This window comes from Narcine bancroftii, chromosome 4 (assembly GCF_036971445.1).
Source record: "Narcine bancroftii isolate sNarBan1 chromosome 4, sNarBan1.hap1, whole genome shotgun sequence".
Classification (NCBI taxonomy): Eukaryota; Metazoa; Chordata; class Chondrichthyes; order Torpediniformes; family Narcinidae; genus Narcine; species Narcine bancroftii.
This window is the reverse complement of record NC_091472.1, coordinates 98179495-98196240: the sequence shown is the minus strand read 5'-3', so window position 1 is coordinate 98196240 and position 16746 is coordinate 98179495. Positions and strand designations below refer to the sequence as shown.

The 16746-nt window shown below is 39.0% G+C and overlaps 2 long non-coding RNA genes across 7 annotated transcripts in view; one reads left to right on the top strand and one right to left on the bottom strand.

The window, feature by feature from the left end:
* The window catches only part of LOC138760885 (uncharacterized), a 216905-nt gene that overhangs the window by 166614 nt on the left and 33545 nt on the right, over nt 1–16746 (bottom strand). The window lies entirely within an intron of this gene.
* LOC138759904 (uncharacterized) lies at nt 1493–14875 on the top strand. The gene is made up of 3 exons (XR_011355211.1): nt 1493–1546; nt 4203–4394; nt 14260–14875. It is a non-coding gene; the product is annotated as an uncharacterized lncRNA (long non-coding RNA).

The window sequence follows — 16746 nt, the reverse complement described above, 5'->3', positions numbered from 1 at the left end:
GGGTCTGTGCCCATGAATTTATCTGTCTTACACTTGCTCCATGATGGCATGCATGTAATAGGCTCATCACCGACTTAACCTCAGTATCTAGCACAGCTGAGTAATTTTCTTAACCATTCTTGCCGCAATGCTGGGTGTCACCCCTAACAAGCTTTTTAAGGAACTGGAGCTAATCTACAAGACAACTTAAGCTACCTCCACTTCAGAAGGCAGCTCCATCTCAGCCATCAAACTACAAGACAATTCCCATGCCTCTGCACCTTGAAGCCAAGTCAACATTAAAACCTTATGCTCAACATCCAGAAAATTAAGATTCACAATCAACCTAATCCCACTGTACAACACTGCCCTCCAACATCAAAGTCACAAGACTGGAAAGTTGCTATGTCTTTAGCACAGTCTTTAGCTGAGGAAAAAAAAGTGCCTGCAGAGCAAGACTTCATGTACAATGACACCTTTAGAATGTACTGTGAGTGGAAAACACTCATAAAGATCAGGGATAAATGTCATTGCCTTCACCCACATCAATATTTCCAGCTTTGAAGCCCCAATTTCACTCAGCTCACATTAAGGCCACATTTCTGAAACGCCAGAAAGAGATACTCAAATCTCTGTCATAGAAAAAAATGATCAGGTGTACCACAAAAAAGATTCAAGGATGTTCTCAAAGCCTCCTTTGGGGGAAAAAAACCCAAACTTTCCCACCGACTTCCATAAATCAGTAGTGTATAAACCCTCGAAATGGAGGAGTATTCTGGATGTCACTGTGAACCCTGATTTCAGGAAGCACACAGCAGTCCAGCATAAACAGCAGAAGAAATGCACCACCTCATCTGCCCATCCTATTAAGCATTTCTTGCCCCACAAGGTTGAAGGAACTAGATTTGTATCCTCTGGAAGAGTGAGTGGAGATATTATTGAAACATTTGAGGAGTCTTGACAGGAAGAGTTGAAAAGGATATTTCCTCTGGCAGGAAAACCTAGCCGAAGGTATCACTGTTTAAAAATAATGGAACATTATTTGAGACTGAGATGAGGCAAAATGTCTTTTTGCACTCAGAGGGCCATGAGTTATTGGAACTCTTCTTTAAACAATGGTGGAAGCTGAATCTTTGGACATTTTTAAGGCAGATGTAGTGGGATTTTTTGATAAACTATGGGTGAAAGGTTATTGTAAGTAAGCACATGCACAGTTGAGGTTATGATCAGATGACCCATTAACTTTATGAATAGCAGGGCCAGGTCGAGGAGCCAGTGGCCTACTCCCAATTGTATGTTTGTGTGCACTCCTCACAATCTGTAATTCCCATCAGCCACCTCAAAGAGAATTTTAAATGGCTGTGAACCATCCTTCATCCCAAGGGACTGCCTGGCAGAATAGATCGACTTTGAGAGAACTCTATCATCTGGCAGTGTAGCAGATCCACCTCTGCTTCTATTATTTTCATTTTGTGATTTCACTATTAACTTTGCATTCTTTGCTTATTTTTACAAGGTTATAAAACAAGAATGGAAACCATGCTATCTTGCCCAGAAATAATACAAAGTAAGCATTTTTACTTTGTCAATTGACTGCTTTTCACAGCTTTGTTAATTTTTCAGTGCTAATGTTTAATTTACACATTAATGAAGAAACCTAATACACACAGCAGATGACATACAAGTACCTTCTGCAAATCATTATGGGGACTGCAGACAGACATGAATCATTACATGTTTACATAGCCTGAAATGTCTGGGTGTTGCACAGTAGTTTAGTTGGCAGAGCTTTTCCAATAAAGGAAGAAATTCATTCTTATTATTATGTAATTAAATGTTAATGTGGACTTAGATTGCATTTTAGTTGGTAATGGAGATTTCTGTTCAATTAAATATTGAAACAATTATTCTTGTAATAAAATTAATCAAAAAGGAAACATGAACATTTGCTTCCTTTGAGATCCTCTTTCACTCTAATATCTTATAGTTTTGATGGTACACCTATAACCTTCCTCTGCCAAAGATTCTGCTTAGCCATCTATTGGTTGAAAGTAGCAGCCAGGGAAAATGCACTCTGATGGAAGGAAGAGAGGGGGAGAGGGAGAGGAGTTGGAGGAAGGTGTGGGTAATGAGCAAGTGGAGGGTGGAGGAGGGGAAGAGAAGGAAAGAAGATGGAATGGAGTCTGGGAAGTGAAGGAAAGCGTGCAATGAGGGCAGGAGGGGGGAGGGTTGGTTGAGAAAACAAGGGGGGGGGGGGTTTCCAGAAATTGGAGAGTTAATGTTGGTGCCATCTGGTTGGATATGGCCATGACAGAATACAAGGTGTTGTTCCTCAATTCCTTGAGCCTTTTATTCAGGCATCTGCCCATTTCTTGCTATTCCTGTTGAAGAATTTCAACCCAAGATGTCCATTGTTTACTTACATAGCATTATTTTATCATGTATTGTTCTCTGCTTATTTCTAAAAATCATTATCATAAATATTTTGAGTGAATTATTTCAATCAGAAAACTGTCAAATATATTGCAGTGCAAGATGTTGTGGTATGAATCAGACAGATTACCTACAGCGCATGTTCCTGATCAGGCCTAATTAGTATTCTTAATGTAATTGATCTTGATAGCCTGTCACTCACAAGAAGTATGATGAGCTCAACCAAATGGTCTCCAGGCAGGGTATTGATTTGTAGTGTTAGCTCATAATGGTTTATAAAATGAAACTGAATGTAGCTTGTGGAACTTATTCACATCTAATAGCAGGTTTTGGTGAATGTGATACAAGTGATTCTGTATTTCATTTAATTACATTATATACTCAAATTATTCATGGAATAAGAAATGAAAATATGAAGCGTAACTGGCAATATCCGTAAAAAAATATGAAATTATGTAAAGGGTTATTTATTCTCTTAACAACCATAATCCCTGCCATCTTTCACCCAAACCACTATTTTTTATGGGTGACCAACATGTAGAAAGAATACCTCTGCTGGATATACAACAGTGACCCTCAGCCTCCATGTCCCCAGCTTTTCCCTTCATCTAATTTTCTAACCTCTCTGACTTTGGCCTTCTTTGCCATTCCAATGAAGATCAACACCCAATCTTTCAATTAGGTGAGTAATGCAGATCAGCAAAGCGCAAAGGGATCCAGAGGTGTACTTGTGCACAAATCACGACAAGTTAGGGTGCAGGTGCAGCAAGTGGATAGGAAGCCAAATGGCATGTAGGCTGCACTGAGTTAGAAATCAAGAAGTCTTGTTTTAATTTTGCAGGCCACAGAAGGTCCCCTTATTTAACAAAGGATATTCAGGCATTGGAGGCAGAGCAAACAAAATTCACTGGGCTAATTCCTGGGAATGTGAGTGTTGCTCTGTTGAGTATATTATTGAGATGTTTCCACTGGTGGGAGTAGGTTGAATAGGAGTTAGCAGATTGAGAGTGGTCTCTTAAAAATTGAAGTGCAGAGTGAATCTCTGGAATTTCCTGCCATGGAGGGTTGAGGAGGCTGGTTCTTTGAAGGCATATAATGGGGAAATAGATGCATTTTTGAAAGATCAGATCCTATTTTCTTATGTTCTTTCTTAGCTTTTTGCACCCAACATTAGAATCAACAATTACAGTTAGTTAAGCTTTAAGTACATTTCCACCATTCGTAGTTTCCATTTTGATCTGATAACATCAGATAATTGTTCACCTTCTTTCATTTAACACCTCCTTGAGATCTATCTTCAGGCAGCATCCAGTAACCGAGAACTCCCTGTTCCATTCCCCCACTGTGTCATTCATTCTTTTCTGGTCTTCACCTGACCACAGATCTTTTATTTCCTTTGTCCCACCCCACTTTCCCTGCAGCATGAGAAGAGACTTATTTAATCCATAACATTTCCTAGTTCTGATGAAAGTCATTGACCTTAAATATTAGACTTTTATCCCTGACTGGTATTTCCAAACTATATTGTTTTATTTCATATATTCTGCTGAGGCTTTGAAAAATCTGTTTATTTTCTGGCAATATAATTTTCTGTGTTGATTAACTATCCTTAATTTGATTTCCTCGTTACTGGTACAACAATAAAAATATATTATTGGCATCCTCTTTGTTCTTTTTCACAAGCACCTTTCATTGTACAATCTGCTGCCTTCACAAATTCTGCATCAACAATGAGTGTCAAAACTGAGAAAATTTTTTAGCTCTTAATTTTTCATGCTCTCTCCTCCCAGCTGAACGGAATCAGCAGTAGAGAGCCGCACAATGGCACAGTTTGACGTAGAGCCACCTCTTGACAGATCCAGTGACTTGAATTCAACCCTGATCATCCACTGCTATCTGTATGGAGTTTGCATGCTCCCTCTGTGACTGCAACAGGATCAGAGTCCTCTGGTTTCCTCCCACATCCCAAAGGTGGCAGGCTGGTAAGTTAATTGGTGGCTGTAAGTTGTCTGTGTGGTGTAGGTGAGGGGTAGAATCTTTTTTTTAATGGAAATGTAGGGAAAATAAAATGAGATTAGTGTGGGATTGGTGTGAATGGATGATTGATGATTGGTGCAAAGTCAGTGTCTGTGCTCTATAACTCTAATGTATAGCAGACAAAGTGGGTTTCAGTAACTTTAATCTTCAGAAAAGGCTCTCTTCATTGCATCAACAGGCTAGTGAGTGGATACTGACAATGGGAACAAATATTTTCAATAACAGTAACTACCTTTCAGACTTCAGCTGCCTAAGTAGGTGAAGCTTTTATTTACCTTTGCTGATAACACAATCAAACTACCACTCAGGGAGTATGTCTATCGATCCATGGAACAGAGTAGCACCATTTCTGCTTCCACTTCCACTTTTTCTCATACCTTTGCTAAGCTGTGATAGGGTGGTCTGAAGCCAAAATCGCGGGGCTCAAGTTTTCATGGGTTTGTTCTTCAAGAGCATCTGTAGTTCCTTCCATAAGGTTCAGCAGACTTCCATCACTAATGCTGCAGCCTTGAGGAAATTCACGATGGGAGACTGGGAGTACTTAAACGCAGGGAATATGGGCACTCGGGATCAGTTTATTTTACTGTCCAACGTGAAAGGAGCAAATTTCTAAAATTGAATTGAAATGTTAATTTTCTAATTTGGTCCTGATGGATGTGAAGGTTAGTAATAGAAAATAAATGAGGAGTGTGGGGCTACTCATGACTAGGAAGGTGTGAATGATTTAATCCCAGGCAGAAAAGGACAGTCTGTAGCCGACCACTACAAAGAAACACCCACCCACAGTGTGGCAGGTTAAGCTCACTCCTTTATTAGGGCTGGAAAGGCTGCTCTTATACTGTTCAAGTTCCCGCCATTTTTGCTGATTGACTGAGGCATCCATATGAATAACAATAGCCGGCGGGAACATCCATGCATATGAATTCCCTTCTTCCCCAGCCTGTTTCTGCTGAGTTAGCTGGGCAGTTTGACCAACACCATTTTAGGGCTGTCGGTCTGATGGTGCCCCAGCTTCTACCCCGCTGGTTCATTGTCCTGGGAGTCGCTTTAGCAATCTCTATCTGCGTCTGCTGCCACGCGATGTGCCGGCCCGATCTCCGCAATTGTGGGTCGTCACAAGTCTGTACAATATCATGTTAGTGTTTCCTGTTGTTCATCTTCTTATTGCATCTATCTCATTTTATTATTTCAGTGCCTGGCATCGAAGCAATGGCTTGATTAGATATATCAGCTAGAAGGTTAATCTGGAGAAGCTGAAGTTTTCTCCAGGAAACAATGAGTTGGTCCTTGTACTGATACCTGCGGAACTCCAGCAAACACTTACTTGCAGACTGAAATTTAACCTTTTGCTACAATGAATTTGGTTTGGTTCAGGTACTTTAAGGAGGATACAAATGGTTTGGAAAGGATGCAGAGATTTATCATGACTGTTCAGGAATGAAGGAATGTAAGTTTACAGACTGACTAAGCTATGGTTATTTATCTTGGATCAAAGGAGGTTGCAATAGAATCTCATAGAGGAATTTATAGAGTGTAGATGGTGTAGATTGAGAACAATAACCAGGGATCATTGAATGAAATTGATTGTCAGAAGAGCCAAAGGTGATATGAGAGTACATCTTTTTGACAGTGACTAACTTGGGTCTGAATGTTCTGTTAGGATTAGTAAAAGAGACAGATTTAATTGTAACATTCAAAAGGGAACTTGATAAGTATCTGAAAGGAAACAATTTTAAAAGCTATTTGGAGAGGGCACAGAGCTTGAACTGACTTAATAACCAAAACAGCCTCCTTCTGTACAGTAAAATTCTGTGATTCAGTAAAAAAAATACCATAAAAGTGTAATTCAGCTTGATTAAACATGGAGATGGATCAGTTAATACAAAGTCAGGGTTCGTCAGGCAGATCTATAATGATTTCCTGGATGCACAATGTCTTATCCAATTGATAATTCAAATAAAGAAAGAAAACTCATTGTTTTAAGAATGTTAAAGGATTCCTTGTGCTGTGTCAAAGTAGCTCAAGTGCCTGCACAATCAACTCTGTTTTTGGAATGTCACCGTTGATTTAAAAAACTGAGAAGCTAATAAGTGGAATGCTTTGATTCTCAGTAATTTCAACATCTTTACCACAATTGCAGCAAAGATCTGAAAATACTAACACCAAAAAGTATTTCATACATCAGACCAAAAGAGAAAATTGAATTTGAAAGATTTGTGCCAGAAGTATGTTTTTACTTGGACAGGATCAAGCTCAGACTCCTCTGAGAATGGGTGGAGATATCAACACAATACTAGTTTATTGCAAAGCATTACCATCCCTTTAGAATTATTTGTATTTAAGGGGAACAGGCACTTGTGTTGTCAGATAGGCAGTGTAAGGATTCTGCTCAGTAGTGATGAACAGTCTGGAAGGTGCGTGACTGGGAAGGCAAGCTGCAGATGGTGATGGCCCATGTACTTGCTGGTTTGTCTTTCTTGATAGTAGAGACCACCGGTTTTGGCAAGTCCTGTTGGAGCACTCCGCAATGGATTTTATACATCACATACACTTCAGTCACATTGGTAGAGAAAATGGATACAAAGGGTAGTAGATCAGGTATCAGGCAGCCAAGCTGCTGGATCGTAGAAGGTAATGAGCTTCATGAGAATTATTAATAATTATGAGAATTATTAGAGCTGCACTCATCCAGTCATGGTTGTGCCGTCTAGATAGTGGAATGGATCAGGTGACGATCCATTTACCATTAGTGATGTTTGGGAGATGGTATGGTTTGATCACCAACAGGTGCGATTCGAACAAGTGGAGAGTTTTCCCAATGCCCAAGTAGTTCAATTTTACCAGTATTTCTTGGAGTCTCATTCAGCCAAAAGCAGCCTTGAAATCAAGGGATTTCATTATCATGAAGTTATTTAAGCCTATGGTCCACGTTCATGATGAGGCCTGGAGCTGAGTGATCCTGGCAAAACCCAACCTTAGCCAGGAAGATAATTGTGCTGTAATTACTGCTTGACAGCACTTTAAACAACATCTTCCTTCAATTTGTTAATGATTTTTAAAAAATATTTTTGTTTTCATTTTTTCCATACTTTCATACATTCTTTAAACTTTTATTCATTTTAAATATACATTAAATGTTTACAAACAAAAGAAAAAAAATTCCTCTCCCCCCACCCCCACCCATAAATATAAGGATATAACTTTGTGCACCATCAGAGCCCTTTTTTCATGGGGTATCACATCTTTCATACATTGAAGGGTCAACTTTACAATTTGACCCCTACATAATCTAAGTACGGCTGCTATATCTGAATGAAAATGTCATATTTATTTTTAAAGTTAAGCAACTACACATCTCCCTGGCCCATTCGATCAATAAGTAGGGGAGAGTTGGACTTCCAAGTGATTGCTAAACACTTCTTGGCCACAGGCAAGGCTACCTTAACAAAACAGATTTAAAATTTAGTCAATTTGTGGCTCACATCCATAAGGTTGCCCAGAAGGTATAGCTCTGGGTCGTATGTGAAGGTCACTCCTGTTATTCTTGTTAGTGTTTCAGCAATATCATGCCAGAACTAAAGATTCCAATTTCGACACCACATCTAAAGCACATTTCAGATATTTTAGATTTTGATTTATGTAGTTTTTGTGGCATTAGAGATAATTGATGTAGAAATTATATGAACCAGTCCATATCTCACATTAATCATTGTCATACTGTCCAGACACCAGTCAGATTCCTCTGGTATTGTAACACCTAGATCTGACTCCCACCTCTCCCTTGACTTTTGTACACCTAGCTTAACACTTCTGGCTTAGAGAGCAGAATACATCCTAGTTATAAATTTAGGTGTATTTTCCCAGTTGAAGCATCCCCTCCACTTCATTACTTGAGGGCAGGGCCATTTTGAGACCCCATCTCTCTTGTAAGAAGGACTTCAATTGAAGATAGCAGAAGGTGGTTGCATTTGACAAATTATATTTGTGTTTTAGTTGTTTAAAGGACATAAGTAACCTTCTTCATAGCAACCTTCAATGTTTAATTCCTTTCTCATGCCTAATATTTAAAATTCTATTGCCCAAGTTCATGGGCAATAGTTCATTCTGGCACAATGGTACTTTTGGTGATATCCCACTTTTTTTCTGCCCAAATACTCTCATTGATCTCATGCCAAATTTTAATAATATGCATTAGAATTGGGTTATCTGTTTTTTTTTTGTTAATAATTTGACATTCCATTTTTAAATGAAATCCTTCACTGCACCCTTTCTCATTGTATGTAGTCCCATTTGGATCCATGAGGGAGAGTTCTTTTCTTCGAAAAAGGAAGAGAGGAACCTTGCCTGGGCTGCTAAATAATATTTTTAAAAGTCCAGTAATCTTAATCCTCCCAATTTATATTCCCACATCAGTTTCTCCATGGTGATCCTAGGCATTTTATTATTCCAAAGAAATTGTCTTATGTCCATTAAGTATCTTAAAAAAATTCTTAGGCAAAGAAATCGGCAATGATTGAAAGAGGTATTGCAGTCTTGGTATCACTTTTATTTTCACACAATTAACCCTTCCAATTAAAGTAATAGGTAGGTCTTTCCATCTTTGTAAATCTTCTTCCAACTTTCCAAGCAGTGGGAGATAGTTAAGTTTGTACAAATTTTGTAAGTTATTGTCCACCATTATTCCTAATTATTTAATTCTATCCAGTTTCCATTTAAACCGGCTTCCTTTTTTATATTTTTCACAGTCAAAATTTGTTAATGGCATAATATAATTTTTTTACAAATTTATTTTGTTACCTGAAATTCCAGTGTGGTCTATAGTTTGGTTTAAAAAAAACTCAGGTGGGTCTGATAACTATATCAGCATCTAATCTGCAAATAAATTAATTTATGCTCTTCCTGGCCAATTATGAATTCCTTTTATATCCAGATCTTTCCTTATAATTTCTGCTAATGACTCAATCATCAAACAAAGAGGCCTGAGACAGTGGACACCCTATCAGCTGGATCCACTCAAAGGAAACATCGATGACATTTGGCCATAAGTTATAATTTTATGATAAAGGGTTTTTATCCAATCAGCCCATTCCAAATTTTTGAATAAGAATGGCCACTCTAGTCACTCAAATGCCCTTTCTGCATCTCATGATACAGTTATACTTGGATTTTCTTTAGATTTAACCAAATGAATTATATTAAATAGTCTGCTCAAATTATCTGTAGAGTGTCTTTTTAAAAAATATATAAATGAAGCTCACCTGGTCTGAATTTTTCAGTTTAGGTAGATATTCCCCATGTCTACTAGCCAACACTTTTGCTAAAATTTTATAATCTGCATTTAACAAGGAAATGGGTCTCTATGAAGACTGTTTTAGCTGGTGTGTTTTTTTTGAGGTACCATAATAATAGCTGTTGAAAGGGATTTTGGAAGAGTCTTAATTTTAACTGCCTGGTCCAATATGTCAATAATGAGAGGCATCAAAAGATCTTTAAATTGTCTATAGAACTTGAGTGGGAAACCATCTTCTCCTGGTGACTTATTTGCCTGTAGAGTATTCAAGGATTTTTCAATCTCTTTTCTAGTAAAGGGGCCATCTAATTCCATCTGATCTCTATCTTCCAATTTTGGCAGTTCAATCACTGAGAGAAATTTATCAGTGACAGTAGAATCCCCCATCAAGTCTAATTTATACAGTTTTGTATAGTATTGCTTGAAAGTATCATTGATTTCCTGCTGATTATATGTTAATTTGTCAGGCTCCATTTGAATTGTGTTTATCATCCTTGATGTCACCTCTGCCTTTAATTTCCATGACAAAAATTTGTGCTCTTTCTCCCAATTCATAGCACTTCTGTTTTGACTTTAAAATAGTTTTTTTCTATTCCTTGTTTGTAAAGTATTGTATTTCAATTTTTTTTTTAAATTTACCGAAGTTTTGTATTTTTCTTTCGAACCCATTCTTTTTCCAATTCTGTTATTTCTTTCTCAAGGCCTTGACCTCTGTGATAAATTCCTTTTTTTTAAATATGAAATTATCTGTCCCCTCAAATAAGCTTTTAATGTATGCCATATTAGGAAACTATTTTCCACAAAATAATTCTAGTTTTTCTTTAGTAAAATTACATAAATCTATCCTTCTCAACAGTGTATGATTAAGATGCGATTAGTATACACTTTCTTGCTTCTTGGGCATTGTTATCATTAAAGTCAGAGGAGCATGGTCAGAATAATCTGGCTAGATATTCTGTTTCAACCACTCTTTTTCAATTATGCAGACATTAAAAACAAATCTCTTCTTGTATAGTAGTTATTAACCTTTGAGTTGAATGAATAGTCTCTCGTCATGGGGTGTGACTGTCTCCAGGTTTAAATTTTTCATAAAAGATTAGTGACTTACACAGCTTTTGCCTTTATCAATGTCCTTGCTGATTTATCAAGGATGGGATCCAAGCAAAAATTAAAATCTTCTCCAGTCAGTAAATTTTTGATACCCTCTACTGTTTATAAGAAGACATTTTGTATAAAGGATGCAACATCAAAATTTGGAGCATAAGTATTCATAAGCATCCAGTATTCTGCATATATCTGACAATGTGCCATTGCAAACCTTCCTGGTATGTCAATGCATGTTTGTGACCAATACCAGTATATTTTTATTTATTAAAATTGCTACCCTCCTTTCTTTAGCATTAAAAGAGGAGGATATGACTTGCTCAATGAGTCCCCTTTTAACTTATTGTGTTCCAATTTTGTAAGGTGCATTTCCTGTAGAAAATCTATATCTGCCTATAATTTTTTTTAAAGGGTGCCAAAACTCTTCCTCTTTATGGGTCTGTTTAATGCAAATATTATAACTGATACATTTTAATGTTCTATTCATACTTGTACATATTCCACTATCATTAGACCCTTTTGCTGATTTGTACGTACCTTTCCTCCTTCCTTCTCGACTGGGCCATTGCTTTCCCTTGCATGCTCCACTGATACTTTTAATGTTCCCTCCTGATCTCGGTACCTCACCAGGACCAGTTGTGGTTTTTGGTCATCCGTTGTCCTGGGGACAAGATCCAAATGGTCTCTCTCTATAAGTAGTTTTTCCTTGAATTTTCCCACTCCCAATGCCTGTGGGATCCACTCTTCTAAGAAATTCACTGGATCATTCCCTCCAGTTCCTTCCCTCAGCCCACAATTCGGACATTATTTCTTTTTCTGAAGTTTTCCATGTGGTTGTTTTTGTCTAGCAGCAGTTGTTTGATTTCCACTTCTTTGTATTTTCCTCCAGGGTTTTTAATTGTTCCCGAGTCATTCTCAGGTCATCGTCAACCTGGCCCACTCAAATATTTCAGGTCTTTAATCGCCATCACTTTTACTTTTTCTGCCACCTCTCTTAGTACATTTTCCACCCTGGAAAATTGTTCACTCAGAACCTCCGTAGATTCTACAATTTTTTTTTGGAAATCCTGTATAGATTTCCCCCATTTCCTTGGGTTCGTCCTGACATTGTGGCTGCACCTGATTCACCATTCACTTGTGGACTTTCTGTCGATGATCTCGGTGTCTTTTGAGCTTCTTCAGTTCTATTTTTCTGGTTCTTGTTCTTCTTACCCATCAATCTTTTGTTTTTAGCACAAAAAATTGTTTTGATGACTTTAAAATCAGTCTTTTAATTAATCTTCATAGAGAGCTCTTCCAACCTATGTCTGGCTAGGTTGTTAGCATGGCCACACCTCCTAATTTGTTAATGACTGAGATTAGATTGATTAGGTGGCAATTCATCAAGCTAGATTTGTCTTGGTGAACAGGAGTCATTTGCACAATTTTCTGCCTTTTTGAGTACATGCCAGTGTCATAAATACACAGGAACAGCTTAGGTAAAGGTGCAGCTAGTTCTGGAATACAACCAAGATGTCTGTTCCCTTAGCTATTGCTGTATCCAAGAACCCCCGACCATTATTTGAATAATGACATGGAAGATAATAAAATTGGCAGAAATCTAATTCTGGTGATAATCTATTCAGCACTTCTAGCTAAACATAGTTGCAAATGCTTCAGCTTTCTTTAGCACTCACAAGCTGGGTCTGCCATCAGTAAGAACAGGTTTGATCTTGAAGTTGTTTCTTTCCATTAACTGAAACAAAAAAATTCCAGAAATGCTGGAGGAACTCAGCAGGTCTCAAAGCAATGATATTCTGTTAAACCAACATTTCAGGCCTGTGTCCTTCTTCAAGGTAAGAAGCAGACAGGTACCTGAATTAAAAGGCAAGGAAAAATGGGCAGGCTGAGGAGTACAGACCAGCAGACAAAAGGTGCTAATTGGATATGAAGGGGACCCAGGAGAGAGGAAAGATGAGAGATGAATGGGGGAAGGGGGGGAATTATTTTTTAGCTTTGTGGAAACAGAACTAGGGGAAGAGAGAGACATTGATGTTAATGCCATCCATTTGGAGGGGCTCAAGCTGGAATATGAGGTGTTGTTCCTCCAATTTGCAGGTGTTCTCAGTCTGGCAATGCATGAGACCATGGACAGACACGTCAGTAAGGAAATGGGGCAGAGAACTGAAATAGGTGGCTACTGGGAGATCTTGTAATTGTGGCAGACAGAGATAAGATGCTTAATAAAGCGATTTCCCAGTCTGTGTCCAGTCTCTTCAATTTAGAGGAGACCACAACAGGAGCAGTAGATCACCCCTGCAGATTCACATGTGAAGTGTTGCTTTACTTTGGGCACTGAATAGTGGTAACAGAGGACGTGTGGGTGCAAGTGGTGGGAAGGGAGGAGTGCATGAGGGATCAGTCCCCATGGAAGGCCCAAAGAGTCGATTATATATCTTAACCTCCTATGTATGCTGTGAGTTCCTCCTGCATTTTTGTGTTTTTCCTCCCATTGACTGTTTAACTGTGGCAGGGCCATAGAAATCTGATATGATGCATTGGTCATGAGATGACTTGGGTCCATCTGTAGCATGCTGATCTTGTTTGTCCTACATGTAGTCTTATGTTGCAGCTTCAATAGGCTGGCACCTCATCAATGCCTGGTGCTGCTCCTAGCATATACTTCTGCACACCTCATTGAACCACAATTGATCCCCTAGATCAGGGATGGCAACCTTAAAATTTTTTAACTTAGACAAACTGCATGGTAACAGGCCATTTCGATCCACTAATCCGTGCCTCCCAATTAATCTACACCCTGGTACGTACTCGTTGGTCAAAATGGCCTGTTACCGTGCAGTTTGTCTAAATTTTAAAAATTAAAAGGTTGGCCACCCCTGCCCAAGTAAGCAATGCCGTGAATCATGGGTCATAGATTTTCTGGTGGACATTTCTCCTGCTGATGGGTCACAGCTGTTGATTTTCTGTTTTGACACTGTCATGCTTAGCTTTTGTGCCACATAGTAAGATGAAGGATGGCCTTGTTCACGACTGCTTATTCTATCATGAACTGCCTATCCCTTGTGTTGTTGCACTCAGTAATAAACACATACGTAGTCTGGCAGCTATGTCCTTCAGTACCAGTGAGCTGGGTCTGTGATGGTGCTATCAATCCAATTTGATGGTGGACATTGAAACATCCCACCCAGTATACATTTTGTGTCCTTACCACTTTGAGTGTCCTTCCAATTGTTGCTTATTGAGGAAGAGCACTGAAGCAGAGGAGTGGGTAGTAATGAGATGTTCTTTCCTATGTCTGACCTGATATCATGACACTTTATAGGTTCCAGAAACAATATTGAGGACTTGCATGCTCACTCCTTCCTCTCTGCAAAGCACTGTACTCCTTTTTATTTGTCCTGGGTTTGTCATTACAGGAATAATAATGAAGCTTCAAGTCAATGACCTTCAATCAACTGGGAAAATTTAGAAATAAAAAGTTTAAAATGACAGAAACTGGGGAGGGGAGGAGAAAACAGGAAGAAATCTGTGACTGAGTGACTTAAGTGGTGATGATGGTATAAGAGTAATGTGTTACAAAAGACATGCTGGAAGAAAGGTCAATAAAAGGACAAAAATTCAAATCTGAACTACCAAAACAGAGATTAAAAAAACACCAAGGCAGGACTTGGTATGTGGGGCTGTTGTGTGTGAAGGAAACGTGGCCTCTCTGCCTGCCTGGAACATTTGGAAGTTGCAACACCTGTCAATCAAGGTTGGACTATGCCCACCAATTAATGCACATGTTGCCATTGGCTAATTTAAATGACCTTGGGTCATTATTGGCCAGAAGAATAAGGAGTATTTTATATAACACCAACACACAGGACATTCTTTCTCTCTACCTTGGGTCCAAGCCCTATACATCACTCCATGCAAGCTCACTACTGTGGACATCATTGGAAGTGTTACGGGTAAGGTGTGCACTACACTGAAACTGAGCCGTAGTATTGCGATACATCAATACTTTCAGAAAGCCACACCGCTGTTGGTACAGGGAAGCGGGTGTGTGTACTCAAGTGCATGAGCATGTTGAGTATAGGTTCACTATTGTCGGAGTCCAACCTAGGACCAAGGTGAATGTCTATATCATTACCTAAATGAAATAGTAATCAAGACTCTTTAACATTCTCCCGTTTGATTCCTTGTGTTAATTAAAGTTGCATCTGATTGTAACACTTGTGTCCAGATTCATCTCTCTGTAAACCCACTGAACTTGATACTCCTCCCAACATGACAGGGGTAGATTACCTGAAACTGTTGAATTAAAGTTGAATGTACTCCCTCAGAAGATGAGGCAGTGTTTCTCAGTTTTATGTTGGGCTATGCTGAAGAAATATAGGAGATAAAGACAGAAAGTGGAATAGAGATTTAACTGGAAGCTCAGGGCCATCCTTGAGATTTGAATGGCAGCGTTCTGTTAAAGAGTCAAACATGTTTGGTATCACCAGTGCAGAGATGATTAGGTCTGAAAACACATTTTCCCTCTCCTTCAATTTGATTATTCCAAATGGAAAGGGTCGCTCAATGCAAACTCAGGGAATAGAACCTCATCTTCTATTAAGACACATCACAGCCTGTGGGTCTCAACACCATGCTCAACACTTCCAGATAAACAACTATGCCAGTTTGTATCTCACATTTCCAAGAATACAGTTGTTACTCTCTCTATTGAGATTTGAGATTTCAATAATTCTTTCCTATCTACACCATCTCCAGCTATGATCTTCTCACCCTCTTTCAGCCTACAGGAGCATCAGAGTCACCAAGAGTGGAAACAGGCCCTTCAGCCCAACTTGCCAATGCTAACCACAATGGCCCACCCATACTGGTCTCAGCTGCCTGCATTTGGCCTTATCCCCCTAAACCTATTCTCTCCATTTATTCATCCAATGTTTGCTTAAACATTGCAATAGGACCAGCCTCAAGCACCTCCTCTGGCAGCTAATTCCATACACCCACTACTCTCTGTGTAAAGAAGTTAAGCTCTCAGTTTCCTATTAAATCTCTCACCCTCACCTATGCCCACTGGATAAAAGACTCTGCATTTACCTGATCTATCCCTCTGGTAATTTTGTATACCTCAATGAGATCCCTCTTCAGCCTCCTGCTCACCAAGGGGAAAAAGTGCTAGCCTGTTTAACTTAGGCCTGTGAATTTTGGCAACATCCTCATAAATCTTCTCTGCACCTTCTCCAGCTTGACATCCTCTTCTGTGAAGCATGGTGTCCAAAATGGAACACATTATTTCAAATAGGGCCTCACCAATGTCTTACACAACTGCCACATGACCTGCCAATTTTTATACTTTGTAACTTGATTGATGAAACCAATCTGCTGAAAGCCTTTTTGATCACCCTTTCTACTTGTGACACCACTTTCAAGGTACTATGTACCTGTATTCTGAGATTGTCTGGTTGACAACACTTCCCAGATTTCTGCAATTCACTGGGTGGGTTTACGTTAAACCATGTTAGAATAGAACAGTACAGCAAACAACAGCCCATGATGTTGTGCTGACCTATATACAGTATAAATCTACCAAAAATAAACTAATCCCTCCCTACCTCATAACCCTCTATTTTTCTTCCAACAGACTCTCATCTGTCTGTCTAAGAATCCCTTGAATGCTCTCATTGTTCCAGCCTCCACCACCACTCCAGCAATGTACTTCCAGGCACCCACAACCCTATGTGTAAAAAAATGTACCCCTGATGTCGCCTCTAAGCTGTTCTCTCTTCAGTTTGTATAGATGTCTTCTAGTATTTGCTACTCCGGCCCCAGACAAAAGATGCTGGCTGCCTACCTTATCTATGCTTCTCATAATCTTATGAACTACTATTAAGTCACCTCTCATCCTTCTT